Raw genomic sequence first — 20,041 nt, forward strand, 5'->3', positions numbered from 1 at the left:
TTGCATGTTTTCTTACCACCCCATTAGTCTATTTGATAATTTTATATTCTGCGAATTGCTTTCAAAATCTACGAGAGTATAGAAATTATTTGGAACAATTCTCTCATTTCAGAGATGAAGAAACTTAAGTTCAGGGAAATCTAAGGGTTTCCCAGACCAGAAAACAGGACCTTCGGTTTTCAGTTCTGTGTCGTGATATATAAAATGCATACAAAGGATGCTTTAAAATAAAACTTTGGATGGGACTTTAACATAACGTGGAAATTACTCTGTATTCTCAAATAATTTTCGTTCCATCAAATACATATTAATTGTTTACCATTGTTGACAAGCGGTCAGGATGCTACAGGAAATGAACTGTGTTTCTTGCCTTCAGCAAGCTCACAACCTACTGAGGAAATTAAATGAACAACAGTAAACAGGTCAGCTGAGAGCTGTGGTGACATCAAATAGAGAGGAATGGGTTATGCCAGAGTTGGCCACGCAAACAGAGTAGCTGTCATGGAAGAACTGGATTTAATCCAGGTTGCAAAGACAATAAACTTTTATTCACTGGATGAAGTAAGAATGACAAGGGACAGTATGAGTAATGACACAAAAACGTAAAAGGGCTTGGTGCCTTCAGAGAAAAATGAAGCATGTGGTGCAGTTTGGTGTGTGCACTAGGAAGGTGGGGTATCAGGAGATGAAGTTACCTGGGAATGGTCCTCGACGATGGCTTTGTATTAGAATCACCTGGCAACTTTCAAAAAATACTGATGTCCAGGCCCCACTTCCAAACCAAAGGATACCTGGATACTTGAGGGTGGCTGCAGGCACGGGTATTTGAAGTTCCCCAGGTGATTCTTGTGTACGAGGTTGAATACCAGTGAATTTAGGTGAGCTTGCTATGAAAGGAGAAGTTTTTAGGTCAGTAGTTATCTGGATCATGCTGATCTAATCCAAGATCAGATCCTGAATATTAAATGACTTTTTATTTATGAGCAAGTAGTCTCAACTTAAAGACAGTAGCTTTGATGACTCAGGGACCTAACTTTTGCTGAAACTACTAGTTTTAGTTGTTAAAACACTTTCTAACTCTCCATAATAAAATAAAATCTCAGAATCAGGGTAAGAAACTCAAAACTTAAAAATTAAAAGATTCTGTTTCCTCAAATTTAGTTCCCACTCAGATAACTAGGGACACTAGTGTCAAAGAAAGCCCAATGTAGGATAATTTAAACTTTCCTGGATTTGCCAGATTCTCATATTACAAACCCAACCCAGAAGTTCTCCAGTGTTGTTTTAATTCAATCATTTAACTTTCATTTAGTTAAAAAATATTTATTGTGTATCTATGGTGTGCCAGGCACTGACCCAAGCTCTCCAGACAGAGCTGTGAAAAGACACCCCAGCTCTGTGTCACAGAGCTCACATTCCATCAGAGGACTTCTTTCTTTCATTTCACTTCAGCACACCTAATTCCACACTCTACTTCTCTGAACAACATAAGCAACTCAGAACAAATTTTGGGTTTGATTAAAATATGTAATCAGTTTTTCATCCTGCTTCGTACTGTCCCTCTTCCGCTTTTCTTATTAATCTCTTAAAAACACCACTGTCACTACACGTCACTCCCAGTTCAAAGGTCTCCAGTAGATCCCCATGACTTATGGCAGTGAATCTGTGGTCAGTTTTTAACCTCTTCCCCCATCCTAGCCCTTTTTTGAGGACCAGTGTTAATGCCAGCTTCTGTCATTGAGATGAATAAGGCACATTCCCCTGGTGTATCAGGTTGGAGAATAAAGTACAAATCCCTTATGCTAACTTCAGCCACACCTGACCCCACAACTTGATCAACCTCTGATACAGGAACATTAGTGCACTTGGTGTTACTTAACGTATTTTCTACATCCCTGCCTGGAGTCTCTTTCTTTGCTCTTTTTCTTCTACCATAAAGGCCCCAGTGCTTTCAGCATCTTCCACTCTTCAGCAATTACATTTTCTGTTTTCTTCAAATATTTTTCATGTTATTATTTTCATCTCTATTTACTTCAACAGATGAATAGCCTCCTGAGGGATCAGGACTAGATTTCATAAATGTGTGCATTATTCATAGCGCATGGAAGTGCTGGGCACCCAGAGGCAGTATAGGATGAATACAAGAGCTTTGGGCTTAGAACCTGACAGACTAAAGAAGAGAAGGAAAAACTATATCGTTTTTAAAGATTGCAAACCTGAGTCTGTTAACTTGCCAACAAGGGAACATACAGCAGTGAAGAAATTCACTTAGTTGTTCATTGGATAGAAAAAGAAATAAAGGGATTTTAAGTGCCTGAAAGTCCGAGTTAATGGGGGCTGTGTCAGATACTTGTTAACTGAAGACTAGCATTGTAGATAGAACAGAATGAGTCCATGGATCCAGCACAATTGGTTGAAATAAGCCTCATTGTTCATTTTTATGGACAGTGTCTTCAGTTAGGTCTGTAAGTATCTAGAACACTGGGATCATTCAAAGTTCATATCTTCTATTTGATTAAGCTGTTTAGAGTTGGGTATTATGACACACAACAGTGAGTTTTGATATCTTCTCCAGATTTACTACCTTAAGTGGAAAACGTCCTCTGTGAAGGTTTGTTTAAAACTTTTAAAATAGTTAACATGTATACATTGTCTAGCATGTTGTACACACTTAATACAATTAATGTGACATTTTTATTAAATAATACTTACTAATTGATTAATTTTTAAATCAGTCCCAAAAGGCATGTCCTTAATTTTTATTATCTTTGGAAAGAACTTGGAGAATGAGGAGAGCTAACTATATTGATTTTAGTAAGTATATTAAGGGGTTATATATAATTCATTTGTAGTTGGACAAGGCAATCTGAATTAATTTTTCTTTAAATTTATTGATGTTGGATTTATGGCCCAAATGTGGTTTATTTTCTATGAAAATGGATTCTATCCTGATCATTGGTCATGTTGAGTTTTTCTATATTCATGCTGATTTTCTGTCCAAGCATTTTATTAATTATTAAAAGAAGGGTGTTGATTTCTCCACATATAATTATGTCTTCTATTTCTCCTTTCAGTTCTATCAGGTTTTCTTAAAATAGACTTTATTTTTTAGAGCAGTTTTCAGTTCACAGCAAAAGTGAGTAGAAGGTACAGAGATTCCCATATATTCCTTGTCCTGACACACGCACAGCCTCTCCCTTTATCAGTATCCCCCACCAGAGGGGTACATTGTTTACAGTTGGCAAACTTACACTGACACATCAGTATAATCCAAAGTCCGTGGTTTACATATAATTACATATAACACAAAGGTTTTTAGTTGTACTTAGGAGGAATAGGGGAAATTGTCTAATTTATCTTCTCAGAAGTGGGAATCCCAGTGCAATATTTAAAAAATCAAAATGTATGCCAAAAATCCATGTAAACAAAACGTCAGAACTTTTAAATAAAGACAGGATCAGTATTACTGAATTTCCTTTTATTTCAAGCTCCAGTATGACCCTTCACAGCACTGTTATTGATATTCTTTATATTTAAAATTTAGCATTTACCTTCCTATAGCAAACAACCAACCGGTGGCTTAAATAAGAGAGAAATTTCTTTCTTGCATAGAGAAAGTCCTGAGTCAGCAGCTCTGGGCTGGGAGAGAGTTCCACGGCACTGTCAGGACTTTGGGCTCCTGACTTTTCATCTCACCATTTTCAGCCTATGCTTTTTTCTTTTCTTTTCTTTTTTTTCAAGGTCACCTTGTGATGTGCATGACTGTGTTGAGTGAGAAGAAGGAGAAATGACAGAAGAGCCCAGAGGGGTCCTCTCAGCTGAGACGGCACTTTTCAAGTAGCCTTTCCACAGTTCTACACATTTCCACATACATCTTCTTGGTACAGATCCATCCCTTTGCCATTTCTAGCTGGTAAAGAAGGTTGGGGGTAGAGTCTTGTATTCTGGGCTGCAGTGTGCTCAGCTGAAAATCAGAGTTCCCTATTTAAACAAGAGGAGACCAGATGTTGGGGGAAGGGAATTAGCCATCTCTAACAAACATATAATACATATAATACCATGCTAGATCCCAAAGTATGAAGGAGGCTGACCCAATTCCTGTTTATTTCATAATGCCATAAATATTGGTAAATAGCCATAATTTTCTTTGGAGGAAAATGTACAGTCAAATGCACTAAGTATAGGTTCAAGCATTCTAAGGTACATGCATACTGAGAATAGTTGGAAAATATCAACACTAACAGTTTCGCTCACTATCTTCCTAGGGCTGATTTGGAAGTTCTACCTTATCATCCTGGTCAATATGAATGGGTGTGATTTTAGATCCAAGGGGTAATGTGTCCCATTTACTGGGAAAATATATGTGTTTTTTTTTTCTTCATGTCAGACCCATTGCTCTGAATATTAAAGAGGCAAGTTCTCATCCGCTTCACGATCCTGTGGTTGATGTCAATATGTTCTCACTTCCTGAGCTTAAATCCCCTTACTTCTCACTGCTGACAGCTGTCTAGCAGGGCTGTAAAGTTTTCCAGGGCAACTATTCAGTCTGGAGCAGCATATCTATTTGAGGAAGAAACTTATATTGTAACAATTTTGAACAAGGTTAATAGGTTTTTTGTTTTGTTTTGTTATCGGGCTGGGAGCTCCAAACCAAGTGCTAAAAGGCAGGATTTTATTAAATCTTTAAGGGAAAACACAATAAAGCCATGGATCTGCAACAGGAAAAGTTTTGTTTGTTTAAAGCCCAAAATACATCAATCAATCCATCAGTCACAGAAAAAAAACACAAAGCACACATGGAGTAAAATATACCATTTTACCAGTTTCATTGCTTATATTTACCTGATTTATAGATTTTGATGGAACAGAGCATGTTAAAGACAAATTCAGGCTTCCCTGGTGGCGCAGTGGTTGAGAGTCCACCTGCCGATGCAGGGGACACGGGTTCATGCCCTGGTCCGGGAAGATCCCACATGCTGTGGAGCGGCTGGGCCCGTGAGCCATGGCCGCTGAGCCTGCGCATCCAGAGCCTGTGCTCCGCAACGGAAGAGGCCACAACAGTGAGAGGCCCGCGTATTGCAAAAAAAAAAAAAGACAAATTCAGCAAACGTTTCAGTATACCTCAATTTGGGGGAACAAGGGAAGAAAAGAAAGAAAACTATTAAAAAGACTCGGTTAATCAGAAAACACTATTCAGATGATAGGAGTAGGATGCTGATGTCTCCAAAACATGAGTGATAAACACTTGGTGCCATCTCTCAAAGAGATGAAGACAATCCCTTAAAGTTACACGTTAGGAATGAGTCAGAGGCAGGGCCAGAACAGAGCTACACCTTCTAACTACAGAAAAACGTGCTGCTGTCCAGGTCAGGGGACATAGCAGGCATGAAAAGTAGTGAGGCAAAGGGGCAGCCAGGCCCACGCTTGAGAAGGGCAGAGAGGCAGGAGGGGGCGGCTCAGGGGTCCCCCAGTGTCGTTAGATCACTGACATGCGCTCTGCCGTCCGCTTGAGCTGAAGGTCTCAACATTGCTTTCACCTCTTACCACAGTTTTCTGAAATGTGATATTCCTGCATCACTGTTCATAGTTCTTCAGTTCTCTTCTACTCTTAAGCCACTGAAAGTGCCCACAGTGGTGAATTAGGAGGAACTTGTCCACAGGATTAAACAAAAATGGCCACATCCTCTTAACCCTGGAAGAAAATGAAATTAAGGTAAAGGCCCTTTCCTCTCCGAGGCTCATGGCTATGCACCCTGATTTATGGGCTGGTAGGAAAAAGCCATTCTGCACCCCAGTCCACTTTACACAAACATCACGTGCCTGCAGCGCACAGCCCCACGGAGGGGGCAACAACTGCCCGATTTGTCTTCAGAAAGTTTCTGTCTCTCTCTCCTCTGGCTCATCTCTGCTTGCCGATGCTGTCTGTGTGCGGGTCACCTGTACCAGGGCCCTCCTGACATGGTGACGCAGGCTTCTCCACTCAGAATCCATCACTAACTTTCCCTTTATTTCTGTTCTATAATTTCCCAGAAAATAGTTGTGTAATTCATTGGTGACTTGCTAGTATTGAGTTGCTGCCATTAATTCTTATGAGAGATGTTAAATTTAAGAAGAGAACCCAAGAAACAATTCTCTTAGTCCACAGGTACTCGCTGGTGAATAAAATGTCATGGAGAAAATAGGGCTGTTAGGATTTCAAGTCACTCTCTAGAGATTTCTGCCAGGATTCACCTGCTCCGCAGGGGAGAATTGGGAGCTCCCTGGCTACCAACAGCTCCCTGGTTGTCCTTCCAACTTGAAGGAAATGCATGGACCATGGTCAAGAAACTCCACTGGACTCTCTAGTCACCTCAAAGCCCAGGGGCTGAGAATGGGAAAGAAGAAACTTATATAATTAGGAGAAATGTCTATAGCTATAACTTCAGCCTCCTGGAGTCCAGAAGATCTGTTCCGTGTTCCACATTGTAATTCAAGACTGCATGAGTAGGAAGAAAATATATGTGGCATAGAAGAAGCGCAAAGTGAAGTTTAAAATAGTGAAGTAATATATATTCAGTCACAACACTGTAGATAATCCTGTTTAAGAAATGTTTCTTTCCTTTGTTTAATTTAGTCCATCAGATGTCTGGCATCATTGTAAGATTTTAAACCAAAGAGATGAGTTCACTATGTTAAAGGGGAAAAATTATCTTCAGAAATGTTAGCAAAAATGGGTTGAAATGTTGAATATCATTCTCTCAGATAAATCTTGACAGAATACAAATCTCTCTTAATAGGTCTTATCGTCTTTTAAAAAATGCACCGGGGAAAAAAATGGTCTCTTCTCTTCACGTGCTTTGAATGGATTTAATCCTCCTCATTTGTCTCCTGACTTTTAACTGCAAAACAAAGGACATGGAAGACCAAGGTAGGAGCTTAGATTCTTGCATAAAATGGGATTTGGGATTTATTCAGGATGTAGCCCAATCCAGAAGAAATCATAACCCAGAACGGTTGCCAAACTAGAAGCCAGTTTTGAGTTTTCCTGTCACCTGATATTTTCTGATCTTGCATTTTGTTCAGACTCAGAATTCATTTGGACTTTAATCAAATTTGTAGAGTAATCAAGCGGGCAGCATCAACAAATGCAGTGTATATAGATTTTCTGTTCCTCAGAACATGGGCAGCCCCTACCAGGAGTCGATTCTTGTACTTTTTTGGTGGTGGGGTGGAGGGACTGAATTCAATGATTTCTTCTTTATTAAAGAAGTAATACTCAGGACTTTGAGATCGCACTGTCTTTGGTTGAGTTATAAGCTTTTATAATGCAGTATCCCTTAATGTTGACCAAATTAATAATTCTGTTTACCTCTTCCTTAAGTTCCCTGAATTCTTTTTTTCTAGCTTTATTGAGGTATAATTGACATAATGACATTGTGTGAGTTTAAGGTGTACAAGGTGATGATTTGATGCATGTATATATTGCTAAATGCTTACCACAGTAAGGTTAGTTAACAAGGTTAGTTCACGTAATTACCATTTTCTTGTTGTTTCTGTTGTTATGGTGAGAACATTAAAGCTCTAATTTCATAGCAACATTCAAGTATCCAATACAGTATCATTAACTATGGTCACCACGCTGTACCCTGGAGCCCTGGATCTTATTCATCTTATAACTGAAAGTTTGCACCCTTTGACCAGTATCTCGCCATTTCCCCAACTCCTCAAGCCCTGGCAATCACCATTCCCATGGTGATATTTATTTATTTAGTTTTATTCCCGTGGTAATATTTATTTTATTTTATTATTTTGAAACTTTCTGTTTCTGTGAGGTCAAGGTTTTTAAGTTCCACAGATAGTTGAGATTATACGCTTGATAAGAAGAGTTGGGAACCCCCATTCATGTCCAAAACAACGAACTCTTGGTTTAAAATACATACATTTTCCCAGAAAGAAAAAAGAGAATTTGCTTTAAGATATTCTTCACTTAAAGTTTAAAGCAGTAAATATTGAAAAGAACAAAATTCCTGAAACCTAAAATATAAAATATATTTTAACAAGCCAAGGATTCTACTGTATTGATCATATAAGTCACTGGAATAATCCAAATATGATTCCTTTCTCAAATTAGAAACACTATTTCAGCAAGATAGTCAATGTTTGGGTCAATGTTTGGTAGAGACCTGTGCTTGTATGTGTGAGTGTTACTGAACCAGTCTGATCCAATCACTTAAAAAATTTCTTATATTCCCAGAACTAGGCAGTTTGGGCTCAGTGAGGATTCATGAGAATTGCTCTGTCAATTAACAGTAGAAGAACAGAGAGAGTTTGATAACCTAAAGCTCAGAAAATCTTTAGGATTCACAATGCTGAGATATTTTAAGGTAGAAATCAATCATGTGGATTTCAGTTCTAGATTCCTAAGAACAGATGCAACAGAGGATGTCAGGTGTGGACTGATGAGCCCTTCTTCTCATGGGTTACACAGCGAAACAGGTTATTGAGAAGTAGGGGCTGCCCTGAGACAGAGAGTTACGATGTCCTACAGTTCATAAGTATGTGTTCAACAACAGGCACTCTTAGTAACACGAAAAAGGCTGAAGATTTCTGGAGAAAACTTGGAATACTTCATGGCTAAGCTAAGTCTGTATGAAGTTTACTAAGAGATGTCACAACAGAATCATTATAGCATCGTGCCTGTAATTAACAATACTGCATTATACACTGAAAAATTTGCCAAGAGGGTAGAGCTCATGTTAAATGTTCTTACCACAATTTAAAAAAAACGACAAACTTATTTTAAAAAGAAGTACAAAGAAATCTTAAACTTTATCCAGTAGTTTTAGTCCCATGGTAAAATTTATTTTATTTTATGATTTTGAACCTTTCTTGTGAATATTGTATTATGCTACAAATAGTCATTTCCATATTGTATGTCATGATTTCAGTGTATGGGAAAAGAGACACAAATCTAAAGTTCAAGAAATTAAGTTAAATCTTATGTTAAACTTGAAATGAGAATTATATAAACTCAAGATTTTTTTAAAAAAATAATGCATTCATGAAAGGGCCGATGAGCAGTAATATCCAAGTAGAACTGAGTACCACTCGTATCCAAGATTTGTTTTCTAAATACTATTCTCCACTACAGGGGACAGAGTTCTTTTCTTAAAATGGCTGCCTTCAGATCTGATAGGGAAAGTACAAGGTATTGGAACATATTTTTGTACTAGAAAGCAAAGAGGCGTTCAAAGACCAATGGAGTTCTGTCAGAAGGACCCAGGACCCAGTTGAAAGGGCTTCTACTAACAAAACTTGAAACAATATGAGCAATAATAATAATAATAAATGCATTTCATTGCAGCATGTTGAATATATACAATTTCAGTCCACTGAAACACACACACACACACACATAGATAGGTAGATAGATATGTAGATGTATATATATCTCATTGTGGATTGAAATTTGAATTTGAAATTACACATACATAAAAAAAAGCTTTCACTGGAAATGACAGTTACACCAACTTCTTTAAAAGTAAATTAACAAGAAAGAATTAATTAGGCATTTATACTTTTATTTTAGTGACTATGAAATGTCACCAAATGGCCCTAATTGGTGAGGAAACACTATTTTATTATAAAAGAAAATCAGCTAATGATTATAGATGAAATGACAGGGAGAAAAACACCACCATTGAATAGCTCCAAATACATACTCGAGTCAGACAAGGATCATTGGTGAATGCTAAAATCATTAAGTGAAAAGTGGGTGTGCTGAAAATACTGCCACCCTGATTAATTCCCAGTTGTAAAGGGGAAAATGTACCTTTACAATGGGGAAATCTGTTTGTCTCTCTCATGAGTAATGAGGCAACTAGTCATTTTGTGCCTCCTGATGTGATGCAATATAAAGTACTCAGCATCACCAATGAGTTATTTTGTTAAAATTACGATAAACTACACATAACATAAAATTTACTGTTTTAACTATTTCTAAGCACACAGTTCAATGGCATTAAGTACATTCAACATTGTTGTGCAGCCATCACCACTACCCATCACTAGAACTTGCTTTCATCATCCCACACTGAAACTTGGTAGCGGCTAAACTTGACTTCCCATTCCTCCCTTCCCCAGGACCCTGGGAACAACCATACCACTCTCTGTCTTTAAGAATTTGACCATTCTAGAAACTTCATATGTGTGGAATCATACAATATTTGTCCTTTTGTGATTGGTTTATTTCACTTAGTATAACGTCATCAAGATGTATTATCCATGTTATGGAGTGTGTCAGAATTTCCTTCTTTTTATTTTTTATTTTTTTCCTTCTTTTTTTTTTTTTTTTTTTGTGGTATGCGGGCCTCTCACTGTTGTGGCTTCTCCCGTTGCGGAGCACAGGCTCCGGACGCGCAGGCTCAGCAGCCATGGCCCACGGGCCCAGCCGCTCTGCAGCATGTGGGACCCTCCCGGACCGGGGCACGAACCCGTGTCCCCTGCATCGGCAGGCGGACTCTCAACCACTGTGCCACCAGGGAAGCCCCTTCCTTCTTTTTAAGGTTGAATAATATTCCTTTCTACATATATAAAAACATATTTTGTTTATCCACTCACTTGTTGACAGGCGTTTAAATGTGAGACTGCCAGTCATGCTCTTCTTTTTCCATACTGTTTTGGGTATTCAGGGTGCCTTAAGAATCCATATAAAATTTAGAATAGATTTTTCTACATCTGCAAGAAACATCATTGGGATTTTTATAGGGATTGCATTGAGGCTGTAGATTGCTTTGGGGTAGTATTGGCATCTTAACAATACAGAGCCTTCCAATCCAGGAACACAGAATATTTTTCCATTTGTTTTCTTTCATTTCCTTCAGCAGTGTTCTGTAGTTTCAATGTAGAAGTCTTTTAACTCCTTGGTTAAGTTTATTCTTAATAAGTATTTTATTCTTTGGGATGCTCTTGAGAATGTAATTGTTTTCTTAATTTCATTTTTGAGTTGTTCATTGTCCACATATAGAAATGCAGCTGATTTTTGCATGTTGACTTTGTATTCTGCACCTTCACTGAATTAGTTTATTAGTTCTAACAGGTTTTTAAAATCTTCAGTGTTTTCTACATATAAGATCATGTTGTCTGTGAACTGAGATATTTTACTTTTTCCTTTCCAATTTGGATGACCTTTCTTTATTTTTCTTGCCCAATTTCTCTGGCTAGCACGTCCAGTCCTATGTTAAATAGGAGTGGCAAAAGTAGGGCTTTTTGTATTATTCTTACTGCAAGAGGAAAAACTTTGCATTTTTCACCATTGAGCATGAAGTTAGCTGTGAGTTTTTCATATATGAATTTTATTATTTTAGGTAGTTTCCTTCAATTCCTAGTTAGTTGAGTGTTTTTAATCATGAAAGTGTGTTGAATTTTTTCAAATGTTTTTTTGGAATAATAATTTTCTTTCTTTCTGTTATTGTGGTGTTTCACATCAATCAGTTTTTGTATGTTGAACCAACCATGCCTTCCAGGTATAAACCCTTGTTAATCATGGGCATATCTTTTTAACATGCTGTTGGATTCAGTTTGCTAGTATTTTGTTGGGAATATTTGGATCAATATTCATTAGCAATATTGATACGTAGTTTTCTTTCCTTGTAGTGTCTTTGTCCAGCTTTGGAATCAGGGTCATTCTGGCCTCACATAATGAATTAGGAAATGTTCCCTCCCCTTCAACATTTTGGAAGAATTTGAGATTCTGTTAGTTCTTTTCAAACGTTTGGTAAAATTCACTAGTGAAGCCATCTGGCCCAAAACTTGTTTGTTGCAATTTTTTTTAATTGCTGATGATATATCCTTATTTCTTATTGGTCTGTTGAGATTTTCTAATTCTTGATGATTAGACTTAGTAAGTTGTATGCATCTAGGAATTTGTGCATTTCTTGCAGGTTATCAAATTTGTTGGCATGTAATTCTTCATAGTAGTCCCTTGTGACTATTTTTATTTCTGTAAAATCAGTATTAATGTCCCCACTTTTGTTTCTGATTTTATTTATTGGAGACTTTTCTCTTTTTTTAAGTTAATCTAGCTAAAGAGTGTTAACTTTCTGATTTTTTTGAAGCAGAAACAAGGATCTTGGTTTCATTGATTTTCTCTGTTGTCTTTCTATTCTCTATTTTATTTCTCTCTGCTCTAATATTTACTATGTTCTTCCTTCTAGCTTTGAGTTTAGTTTTTTCTTCTTTTTCTAGTTCTTTAAGGTATAAAGTTAGGCTGTTCATTTGTGACATTTGTTCTTTTTTAATATAAGCACTTAGAAGTATAAATTTCTCTCAGCTGAAAATGTCTGATTTTTAAAATTTGTATATGGATTTTATGTTTTCTAATATTATACATATATCTATGTATGTGAGCTGTGTAGCATGTATATGTGATATAGATAAGGCAAAATGTTGACAATTGTTTGATTTAGGTGATGAGATATGGAGGATGCTTGTACCATTCTTCTTGCTTTTAAATATGTTTAATATTGTTAGAAATAAAATGCTTAGGGACTTCCCTGGCAGTCCAGTGGTTAATACTTCACCTTCCAGTTTGCGGGGTGCAGGCTTGATCACTGGTCGGGGAGCCAAGATCCCACATGCCTCGCAGCCAAAAATACAAAACAGAAAACAGAAGCAATATTGCAACAAATTCAACAAAGACTTTAAAGATGTTCCACATCAAAAATAAAATCTTTAAAAAAATGCTTAAAATTCAAGAGGTTATCTAAGTTGGGTGGAACAAGATTAAAGAGGATTTGGAAACCCCTCAGAAGAGCTTAGACTATGGTGGAAATAAACAGGGAGCTGAAGTAGCTGAACAAAGTTCATTGTGGTTCAAATGCTCCCCACTTCCAGCAACCTCTCAGTCACGTCTCTCGAGCATGTGGGTGTTTGATGGTTATAAGCGGGGTGCTGATGTTTTTCTTCCCAGTAGATTATAAGGAGCTTGAATATAGCAACATGATACTCCTTGTAGCACCTACACATTCAGGTACTGCAATAATTGTAAGTCACCAGGAGACTCATGAAAACTGCAAGAGGGAGATGCTAGATTACCCCCCAAAAATGCTGTACTCCTCCACTCCTACCTTTATCCATGCCTCTTTGCAATGTGACTTTACAGGACTTCCAGCAAGAGGCACAACCTATTCCTCAGTCTTTGCATCTGGACTGTACTTGCTTTGACCATAGAACATGGCAGGAATGATGCTGTACCAGTTCTGGGCTTACTTCTCAAGAGGCCCTGCATGCCTCCTTCTCTCCCAGAACCCTCCCAGCCACCGTGTGAACTGACAGAGGCTGGCCTACTGTGTATTAAAAGATAGTTTCTCTATTGTCCCCAATGCCTCAGCTAAGAAGCAGCCAACCCTCAGAAGCAGAGCCTGCTCACTAGCCAGAAGCTGACCACAGGTGCATTAAGGAACCGAACTGAGTGCAGAAGTGCTGATGCACAGAACTGTAAGCTAAATAAATGTTTGTTGCTTTAAGTTACTCTATTTGGGGTGCTGTTTTGCACAGAGAAAGATAAGTGATGTGCGGGAAGAAGGGGAGGAATAAGAAAAAGAAGAGAGAAGGAGGCAGGAAGGGAGAAGAGAGGACCTGAACATATGGATGACTTTCTTCCTGAAGTCCTGAATCCTGTATTTTATTTAATCAGGGCTGCTGCTGCATTGGTAGCATTCAGCAGAGCCACAAAAGTTATGTTGCATTCCTTCTATTCTATCAAACTTGAGACTTGAAATATTCATACAGATAAAAGAACACATTACAATTCAGGAGAAATTTCTTCATTTGCCATTAGTTCAGAAGCAGCATCTGGCTTCCAGCGACGGGTAGGTACTTAGTCTCACCGAACAATTTTTCCTTCGATTAAGCCCACATACCAGAACATTATTGCTTTCCTGTGTCTACTAGGATACAGATGCTTTACTTTTTCAAGGCTGTTGATAGAGGTTTGAGTGAGGTGATGTTTTGTAAAGACATTGACCAGATTCCTGAATCCACAGGAATTCTGGACTCTAATCAGAAGCCTCTAATTCCTTTTTATCCTCTCCTCCTTACACCTCCTCTGAGTATAACAAATATGTACATCAGGAAACACATGTGGGACATTATCCAGTGAAAACTACTGATAAAGACCTGAAAAGTATTGATCAATATCAAAGTTGAGTTTATCAAAGTTTATAATTATCTATTTGATCTACCATCGGAATGTCAGTGTTCTATCTTGATGCTATTCAAAGACCTCAGAGAATATCTATGGACAGAGGAGCTTAAAGAAAAAAGTAGAAGAGGTAAAATTAGAGAAATATCAAACTGAATAATCACTCAATTGCTTACCTCCCCGATGAGGGTTTTGAAAATTTACAAGAAGCTTGGGTAACTAAGAAGCAGAGGTGCTTGTGTTATCAGAGAGTAGATTGGAGAAAACAGAGGAGACCTGGGACAGAGACATCTGAGCTGCTTTGCTTCTGTAATTTTGGCTTCAGCCATCTTTCTTTTAGATTTTGATCTTTTCATTCAGTGGACTCCTCTAGCAGATCAAAAAAACATTACTAATGCCAATGAATTTACTTTTATTTATCAGTATTCCTGGACCTGTTAAGCAGTCACGTCAATGCACTTCCATGCCCCTCCCATCCCTCCCTCACTCCAGGGTAAGAAGGCCTGGAGGAGACCAATGGTTCCCAACACGTTTGTGCAATGGAATTGCGCTAGATGTTTTAAAACATATAGATGTCCATCTAGATGGACATCTCTGAGGGCAGGAACCTGGTCACCTAAATTCAGAAAACTCCACCAGTTAATTTTCCTGCAGCCATCCAGGTGCTGGTTCATGACCAGATTTTTGGAAACCACTGGACAAGATGAAATTATGGCCAAGAGTCTACGATAAGGTATTTGTAGAGCTTTTGGTAGATTGATTTCTGTAGCATTAGTTTGGGCACTTACATGAATACACCATTTGAGTGAGGTTCTAAAGCAGAGAATGCAAGCATAAATACCTAGAATGAAGTGGGCTGGTGGAAAGTGTAAAAACCTGGAGACCAATGTCCCCTCTAAAAGTCATAGCCTCTTCCTGCCATCTAGGAACGAGGGTGCATTTTATTAAGACATCCAGAAATCCGGATATTTTAAAGTGAAATTTCTTGATTTAAAAAGGTTAAGAACTTATTTTTTAAAGTTTAAAACACTGCCTTTGGGCCCAACTTGATATCTCCCTGGGCTTGAACATAACTACCCTATGAGCTACCTTAGGGTATCTGCAGATGCGATGTTGCCTTTGCAGGTGTCGACTCTACTAAAGGTTCTGAAGTATTCCAAGTATCAGAAGACTTTAAGGACAACAAGGAAATTACACCACATTGAATGATGACTAATCTTTACCAAATAGAATTTTTTCACCTTGGTATGCATTAGTGAAATATGACCTCATCCTAAAGACAGACTGATGGGATTCCGAAACACCGCTCTCCCCACACATAAGCTCAAGCATGAGCACTTATTTCTCTTTCAGTGTCTGTTTGTGTGAGTTTACGTACATGGCGTGTTTGTTTTTGGCTGGAGGAAGTCATGTTATACAGAGGCATTGGGTGTAAAAGGGTAATGGAACAATGGCTCCCACTCTCAGTGTTTTCTGAGCTGCAGTTTTTCAGTTCTCATGGAGAATGGTGTTAAAAGCCACAGGATAAAATCATTATTTCCTTGAGAGATCTTGGGAGGTTCTGAGCCCAGAAAGCACCCAGGTGAGAACATCTACACAGAGTCAGGAAGATGGTCATTCTCTCTGTTGCTCTCCAGGTTATCACATGGGTCTAGCACTTGGAGGACTCAAAAGACAATACAGCTTCATTTGGCATCTCAAGGATGTGGAAGCTCTTAGTACGTTGGGTCAGGGATTCAGCATCTTACGAAGGATGGCACTGAAAGTGACCAATGACCTATTTTGAGACATTTGGCAGCAGGCACCCTCCACAAGGAGACAGAGTTGACATAAGCCAACTCATTCCTGCATATCAGTGAAACCATCCAGGGAATAACCAGAAAATTGACCCCTGCCCACTATATACCCGCCACCATCACCATCTGTGGCCCTACTGAATGCATTATTCACCCTAATGATATCTTTATTAACACTGACCTAGGCTAATCCGCTATTCAAGTTGTTAGGTTCTTTTCAGTGAATATTGGTTGCCTCTGGTGATTAGTGATGGTTGGAGCCATTTGTTTTCTCTGCAGTGTTATTGCCAGGTATTATGTTTTGAAGAAAGCAAAAACCATACCTAAGTACCAATATCTATTAGTGAGCAGGCCTCAAGACATGTGAATAATGAGGTCTTGCAAGTCAGGTGAAGTCCCCGCTCTCCATCCTTTCCACCCTGTTCTCTAGGCACTCCACGAGTCTCTTGAACGAAAGGCTCATTCAGCCACAACAAGTATTCTGAAGGCAGAAACAGCTATGTTCCTAGTTTGATTAGAGCAAAGAATTCTCTCTCAAGTGGGGAACTCTGGAATGAGTGGAGTTCTAAACCTAAGATACTACTCAAAAAATATTAGCCTGCTGGGGTTGTCAGAGTGTTAATCATGCAAGTGTAGATTTTTCTGTACACATCTTTCTGCCTGACACATACTGACACTATTCATTTCTCCAATGACATAACTTAATATTCTTTACATTAAGTAATAAACCCTCCAGGACCAAATCAGACTGATATGTGTAAGGGGAACTATACAATAGGTTTTCAGATTCTAACCAACCAGTTCTGATATATTTTGAAATGCAAGTTACCGAGCAGCTTACTTCACATGTTACGTGACCATTCCTGCACTCTAGATCAATGTTAATTTAGATATGCACACACACCTTACACTGCCAAACTGAAGCCCTTCAAATAAATTTTAGAAAATAGAGTAATATTCCAAGGAACTCACTTTTCAGTGAATTCACTTTACAGTGAAAGAATCCAAGCCCTTGGGATTCACTCATCTTACCCTCCAATCCAACATCTAGAAGCAGCTAGTTCTATAAGTCAGTAGAATGCCTTGTTAGGACCCAGTATTAACTAGGGGAAAACACCAAACAAGATAGAGGTGTTGTACATAGAATTGGAATTCACTCCAAACCAGCAACCAGAAATGGGGCCCTTGCTACCTGAAGGCACAAGTGTAGGATCCAAGAGGTCAAAGTGAAAGGATCCCCTCTTAGTTTTACACACGTAATAACCATCTCACAGATTTCATATTGTGCAGTAGCACAACGTGTTAATCAACACCCATGTTCTTGATCAATATTCCTATATCACAGACAGTTCTTTTTGTTTAGTCAATTGCTGGAAAAGCTCAGGTGTGTTACAGCTTCAGATTCAGTGGCACCATCGCTGAGTCTTTTAGTGGAAGCACTATTCTCCTGAAATGTTGAAACCATAGGAGCCCAGGGTCTGTCTTGATATTGGACAACAAAAGAGCAGTATGTAGCAGTAATAACTCTTTCTTCCTGATTATAATTTGAATCTCCTTTCAGTATTTGGGGAGTTTCTCATATTATGAGTGGAAGAGACGCAGAGCCTCCCTGTCATTCTAGAAGCTCAGGTACTCCCTTTCCAGACCCCCTTTGTAGTTAGCACATGGGCACATGATCGCAAAGCCAATAACAAGCACTCACTCTGGAACTTGAAGGAGAAACTGGTAAAGCAAAAAAGCAAGACAGGAGGGAACTTCTCTGAAAGTAGATGTGGGATGCATCCAGTCCAAGAGCACCAACATCTGAAATGCCAACAGCAGCATTCAGTTGAAGGTCCTGACTGTTCTGGTGTTCAGAGCTCACATCAGTGTCCTGTTGCTGTGTAACATGTTACAGCCATCTTAGCACCTTAAAACAATGCAAATGTATTCCCTTTACAGTTCTGTAGGTCAGAAGTCTGGGTAGACTTGACTGATTTCTTCACTCTGGGTCTCATGAGAAAGAAATCAAGGTGGTGTCCTGCCTGAGGCCTGATCTGGAGGCTCCGAGGGAGAATCCGTGTATGGGAATGGCTCTGCCATGCACTCTGCTGACCCTGCAGGTTTCCACATAGACCAGGCAGGCAGAGGCTTGAACCACAGCTCATCCGAGCCTTGGCAGAATGCCTGGGATCCTCCCAGAGCAGGAGAGCACGGTAGGGTCGTAGGGAGCTTCTGAGAGGTCATCTCCCCGGACCTGTCTCCCCATGAGACATTTCCTCAGCACCTCCCAGGTTATGATGAGGAATGGGGCTTTCTTCCCTGTCCCTTGTCCCCATCAGAATAGATTTGTAGGATATAAAGCTGCTGAGCTGTCACCTAGGATTGGATCCTCAGCAACGAGATGTTCCACAGTTGGCGTTAGAGTCACCTGGCCCCTTTTGCTTAGTGTCATCCTTTCTGCTGTGTGGGACAAGGACCGTGGGCAGCCGGAGCCTTTGGCTAGTCTTCCATGTGCTGTTTATGTAAGTAATAAACTGTCTGAATCCCAAAGTGGCTCACTATAACTTTGCCAGTCAAAGCAGTCGGGTCTTGGTCTTGGCCTTGCCTGTTCTTGGGTGTGATTGATGATCCACTTCTCAGGCTCGTCAGGTTGTTAGCAGAATTCAGTTCCTTGTAGTAGTCGGTTGAGCTCTCCATGTGTTGGCCAGCTGTCATCCGGGACCCCCTCTCAGCTCCTCAAGGCCATGTGCACTCCTCACCATGTTGCTGCCTCCAGTGGTGTAGAGTCTGACTCGTGCCTCCAGTCTCTGTGACTCTTCCTGGGCCGTATCTCTTCTGCCTCCAGTCAGAAAAGTTCTGTACTTCAGGGCTCATGTGATGAGATGGGACCCACCTGGATAAAATAAGGTAGTCTCTTTATCTTAGAGTCCATTACCTTAAATACATCTGCAAAGCCCCTTTTGCCATGTAAAATATTATATCTATAGGTCCTGGGGATTGGGATGTGGACATCTTTGGGGTTCCATTTTGCCGACCACAGTTGACCATGATGTTGGTTTCCCAACAGACCAGATTTGTGGTGCTGTTTGGACTATTGCTTTGGCTGTGTGGTCCACAAGCTTACTTGTCGAGCATTCTCAGTTCCTCAAGCTACTGGGAGTAGCTAATATTCTTATATAAATTTATTTTCTTTTTGTCAGAGTCGTTTTCTGTTTCTTGCAACTAAAACTCAAACTGATAAAGATACACGTGATTTTCAGCACTGTTGACAAGTATTGGATGAAATTTCTTGGGACTTAAAATTCTTTTCCAAATTATTGCAGCTCCTAGTCTGGCTTACAGATAACTTCTTTGCACCTCTTCGGTGGAAATAACAGCTTACACGTCCTTTTGTTTGTTGAGACAGTTTCACTTAAGACTTGTGGTATCCGTGTCTGTAACTGTAGCTTATGAAATAATTCCTGTATTCATGATTGTCTATTAGAATAGAAAATGACTGAGAAAATACATACCCAGAGACCAGCACCTTGCTTCTCAATCCCAAGGAGAATCTTCCAACCTGCTCCCCTCCCTCAGTCCTAGCCCCATCACGACTGTGCTACAAACATCACCTGGAGTTGCAGAGAGCAGTCACTCCACATCATCTAGTTAATTTCTTGGGACTGTAGCTGGAAATAAGTGCTCCCCTTCCTTTAGGAGAGCACCAACGATAACCCCACAATGCCCTGCTTCCCCGCTTATTTAAGCACCATCTGTACTCTCCTCTCGTTACTGCCATCTCCACTCTCATCCTCTTCCTGTTTGGGACGTCTCATCATCTGGTATGTTCCCCATACCTCCCTGCCCCTGCAAAGCCTCTGCTGTGAACCTTGGATCCCTTTTTCTGGAAACAGTAAACCTTCCTCTAACTCTTGACCTTTACTGAAATCTGTCTCCCTCTAGAGAACTCCATTTCTCCCACATTTGCTGAGTCAGAGGCCTCTTATCTCCCTCTCATCCCCGACCCTGCAGGGCAGTGGGGCCGTGTGAGTGTTCTCCCTCCCACTGCCTCCTCCACACCACTCCTCCCTCCTTCCGCACT

This window comes from Mesoplodon densirostris, chromosome 20, assembly GCF_025265405.1.
Source record: "Mesoplodon densirostris isolate mMesDen1 chromosome 20, mMesDen1 primary haplotype, whole genome shotgun sequence".
In the NCBI taxonomy this organism is placed as follows: domain Eukaryota; kingdom Metazoa; phylum Chordata; class Mammalia; order Artiodactyla; family Ziphiidae; genus Mesoplodon; species Mesoplodon densirostris.